The sequence below is a fragment of the Bufo bufo genome, chromosome 7, assembly GCF_905171765.1.
Source record: "Bufo bufo chromosome 7, aBufBuf1.1, whole genome shotgun sequence".
Taxonomy (NCBI): domain Eukaryota; kingdom Metazoa; phylum Chordata; class Amphibia; order Anura; family Bufonidae; genus Bufo; species Bufo bufo.
In genome coordinates, this window is record NC_053395.1 from 217,235,161 (window position 1) to 217,240,549 (window position 5,389).

Genomic DNA, 5,389 nt, shown 5'->3' on the forward strand with positions numbered 1-5,389 from the left:
TTAGGAGCGTAATTGGAATAGTTTGATGAAAACAGGTTTAAGGGAAAGGGGACTCACAGGTACCAGGTGACTTTCCACAATAGCAACACCCATAAAAAACATCCCATATAATAATCCTAATAGGACGTCTCCAGCCGTCCCTCAACTAACTAAACAGTGTGTAAAACATCCTATCCGCACAGTGAATCACACACACTATAATCTTCCACCTACAATTACTGGATCTTCCATAATAAGGAGCCCGACTCTAGGAGATTTACGAATACATCTCTATACCTCCACTTCCACGACTAAGATAGAAACAACAGGGTCCTCTACATCCCCGAAAACGATCCCCAGAGAATCTAGCCACAACGTTAGCACCGACATCATCCATGCCATTGGAACACTAAGGCCCCTTTCACACGGGCGAGTTTTCCGCGCGGGTGCAATGCGGGAGGTGAACGCATTGCACCCGCACTGAATCCGGACCCATTCATTTCTATGGGGCTGTTCACATGAGCGGTGATTTTCACGCATCACTTATGCGTTGCGTGAAAATCGCAGCATGTTCTATATTCTGCGTTTTTCACGCAACGCAGGCCCCATAGAAGTGAATGGGGTTGCGTGAAAATCGCAAGCATCCGCAAGCAAGTGCGGATGCGGTGCGATTTTCACGCACGGTTGCTAGGAGACGATCGGGATGGAGACCCGATCATTATTATTTTCCCTTATAACATGGTTATAAGGGAAAATAATAGCATTCTGAATACAGAATGCAAAGTAAAATAGCACTGGAGGGGTTAAAAAAAAATAAAAAATCATTGAACTCACCTTAATCCACTTGCTCGCGTAGCCCGGCATCTCCTTGTGTCTCCTTTGGTGAATCACCATGGTAAAAGATCATGTGACGTACCTTGTGATGACCGGAGTGACGTCATCACAGGTCCTTCATCAAAGGAGACACAAGGAGATGCCGGGCTACGCGAGCAAGTGGATTAAGGTGAGTTCAATGATTTTTGATTTTTTTTTAACCCCTCCAGTGCTATTTTACTTTGCATTCTGTATTCAGAATGCTATTATTTTCCCTTATAACCATGTTATAAGGGAAAATAATACAATCCACAGAACACCGATCCCAAGCCCGAACTTCTGTGAAGAAGTTCGGGTTTGGGTACCAAACACGCACGATTTTTCTCACGCGAGTGCAAAACGCATTACAATGTTTTGCACTCGTGCGGAAAAATCGCGGGTGTTCCCGAAACGCACCCGCACATTTTTCTGCAACGCCCGTGTGAAAGAGGCCTAACAAATACTGAAGATCAGAATGAGAAGGAATTCCAAACAAGGGGGACTCACATTGCACAGCCCTCCCCTAGTCCTAGTCCGGACACACCTATCACAATATTATCAGAGGACAATCTCAATATCTCCACTTACTCATTATCGCCATCCAATTCTGACCAATTTCTAGCCCTTCCATCCAATTTGACCGAAGACTCTTTTTTAGATCGGGTCTCCCCAGCAGTACGGACACCCAACCCCACTCCACCGACCAGAAAGACCAATGGTCGTGAAAAATCATATGTATGCTAGTTAGTGACCGTACGATAGATGCTAATGCATCATAAAATAATGTTCAGTATCCCCGCACCAATGGTCCGCATATGGTCAAAGTGTACCAAACAAACTTAGGCATATCGCAAAATACATGCCAAATGGCATAAACAACATACCCATATGATTTTTCACAACCATTGGTCTGCATCTGGTCAAACTATATCAGTGTATATGCATTGATATTTACCAGACATACACATTCTCTCATACGATATGTATATTTTTTATACAATCACCTCAGGCGTATACCGCACTTTATTCTTTAAGTCTTTTGTCTCTATTTTAATAACGCTTTGTATACGTTTTTGAATAAAATTTTTAGACTCAGCCTTTTTTCTTTTGTGTTGACATGTCTGTTTTTCATAACGCTGTCCAACATTGGTTTGGGGCTTTTTCTTTAGTTGAATTTTGTGTAACCTGTATACACTAATCATTGCTGTTGCTGTGGTTCCCACAGATTTTCCTGGTTACGGACCCCATTGGATTTAAAGGCAAGAGAACGTACCTGGCAATCTCGCCTTGCGTAAGTATTTAGAGATGCAAACTCATCAGATGATTTTAATATTCGGAGGAATGTGAGCGAGCTTCGGAACACACTAAAATTGCCTTTCCACCGTAGAATAAAAATATGGTGGAAGAAGGCCTTTTTAGAAAATTATATACAGCAGGGTTTGATCCCTAGGGGTTTACGTATCCAGGTGTTCCCGTCATTTCCAATTTCGGATGAAACATTCATAGAGAAATGGGAGGATGTCTGCACTAAGAGTTTGTTGAAATTTATGGAGTTGCTTGTAGGCTTAAATTCCGATATGTTGTCAACATTAGATAAAGACATTGAATCCACACAGGGCCAATTGAAGGAACTAATGACAAATGATGAATGGAGCTCTTTTAATTGTCAGTTGGAGTCACATGGGAAAAAGAGATACAATAGCTAAAAACGAAGAAGTTTGATAGGGACCTGAATAATGTACAACTGAAGAGGGTGCACCGATGGAGACATATACAACAGACAAATACAACAGCTCGTACGTCTTCTGTGTCTTTATTATCAGCAGCAAGTGACACCAGCAGTTATACTGGTCATCAGACAAGTACAGGTGTAATGACAAGATGGAGAGGCAAAAATAAGAGAAGATGGGATTATGGGGGACAACCCAACAAAAAGAGACAAGAGGGGAGAAGTGGTGGACACCAGGACTCTAATAATTTAAAGGTAATAAATCTGTCTGAACACCAGCTCTCTGACACGGATATTTCTGTTCTACAAAAGGGACTTACCTTTTCACCATGTGCCCCTTTTGATGTCTTCACAGCAATAAAGGACCTACATCTTTTTGGACGGTCCTTAATTTTTAAGAAATGGTTTTACAAACCTGATGGAGACAATGATTTGAATACGCCTGCGGAAAGGGAAGCTTTAGAGTTCTTGTAAGATCTGTTACAGGAGCAACGTGTGGATGAATCAGGTAAGGTCCCCATGGTGCTCAGGATCCGCCCCCCCCCCTTGTCCATCTGTCCAGCAGTGGATCTTTTTGTTAAATCTGTTGCTAATGAATTTTTGGTGATGTCAAAGAACAGGGCACAGGATAATTTGACATTTGATCAGCGTCAGAGCCTGAAAAAATTACAGTCCTTGAATGACGTAATCTATAAACCGGCAAATAGAGGCGGTAATGTGGTGCTTTGGCCACTCAAGATGTATGAGATGGAGGCTTATTGCCAGTTGATAAATGTGTCTTGTTACAAGAAACTTACCTATAACCCCCTCGCCTTACAGCAAACTGCTAAATGACTTTTTGACTGGAGCTAGAAGAGATGGAATAATATCCCAACAACTACAGGAAGCACTGACCGTTACGAATCCAACAATACTGTATGTACTACCCAAAATACATAAGAATGTGAAAAAAAACAACAGGTAGGCCTATAATATCTGGCTGGGGGGGACTTTTTGAAAATGTTTGTAAGTTTTTGGATTATAAATTGAAACCTTTAGTCGAATGCTTACCATCTTACATTCGGGACACTGTGGACTTACTCCAAAAGATAGAAGGTATACACTTGGACCCAGTGATGATGTTGGCGACGTGACGTTGAGTCACTTTACACCAACATTAGACATGAGGATGGGATCAAAGCAGTCTTCTATTTTCTATCTATGAGTGACATTGATGAGCAAATGTCAAAGTGTCTCGTTGACTTGCTGCGTTTTGTGCTCACACATAATTTTTTTACTTTCAGTGGTTCCTTCTACCTGCAGCTCAGGGGACAGCTATGGGGGCTGCTTTTGTGCCTTCGTATGCTAATTTGTTCCTGGGGCTCTGGGAGAGGGAGCTTTTCATGTCAGGTCGGAATGTGTCGATGGATCGGGTAATTTTTTGGGCCCGGTACATCGACGACATTTTTTTGATCTTGATGGCACGTTGGAAATTCTTCAGAGATTCATGAAGGATCTCAATGATAATGAATATAACAGTCATCTGACCTTTAATTCCGATCTTAAGTGTATTGATTTCTTGGATGTCACAATTAAATGTGATGAACTTGGCTTTCTACAGATGGTTGTCTATCACAAGGAGACATCGGTGAATGCACTACTACGCGCAACATCTTCACATCCTAAACAAACAATCAGGGGGATCCCGATTGGCCAATTTATTCGAATCAGACGGATTTGTTCAGAGAACGTTGACTTTGAACGTCAAGTGGATCTCCTGAGAAAACGCTTTCTCGAGAGGGGATACAGTAAGAGATCTATAAAGAGAGCCTATAACAGAGCTAAGAATACAACACGTGAAAGTCTGATCCATCCTAAACCTAAAAAGGAGATATGGTAAGATATATTACCAATTACCATTCACAATGGGAAAATATGCGTAACTTGATGGAGAGATTCAGGCCCATTCTAAAAACTGACTCTATTTTGGCGAAATTCCTGACCCCCCACACAGCGTTAGTGGCTAGGAGGTAAAGGAACTTGAGGGATTGTCTTGTTAGATCCTACTATTCCCCCCGGGGACTGACAGTACCTTTTGGGATCAAAAGATCGAGGTGGGGATGTTCCCCATGTGGGAAATGTGTTGTATGTCCAAACATTGAGAAGGCCACAGAATTTTTACTAATTCCTCCCAGACTAGAAAATACTGGATCACCCACAATATTTCATGTACAACTAAAGCTGTGATCTATTACACGACCTGTCCATGCCCAAAGATCTACATTGGTCTAACTACTAGGGAGTTAAAGGTACGGGTCAGGGAACATGTTCGTGACATAGTGAAAGCTATGGAAAATGATGACCTGGTTAATTTGAAAGCAATCCCCAAACATTTTAGGACTTGTCACGAAGGGAACCCCTCCCTTTTTTAGTGTTCGCGGAATTGACCATGTAGATCTGGGAATGCAAGGGGGCAATATTATTAAGCTGTTAGCGCAGCGAGAAACAAAGTGGATTTGGCCCCTGGATACGATGCAACCCAAAGGCCTAAATGATGTTCTGAGTTTCGCACCATTGAATATTTATATTATTTTTAAATATGTGGATTCATTATTTAATTTTTATCTTAATTTTTATCCTTGTTTTTGTGCTGTTTATGTTCTGGTTATTGTCCATACTTACATCGCATTTGTGTTTTTCATCTTTTCATCTCCATGTACATTGTGCGCTTTTTTCTTGCTTCGAATACGGACATTGACTTTATCTTAGAATGGAACTTCTGGGAGACGACCTATGAAACTGCCCTTTTCTTTTGAATATTTATGTAGTTCATGAATTGTCTATTTTATC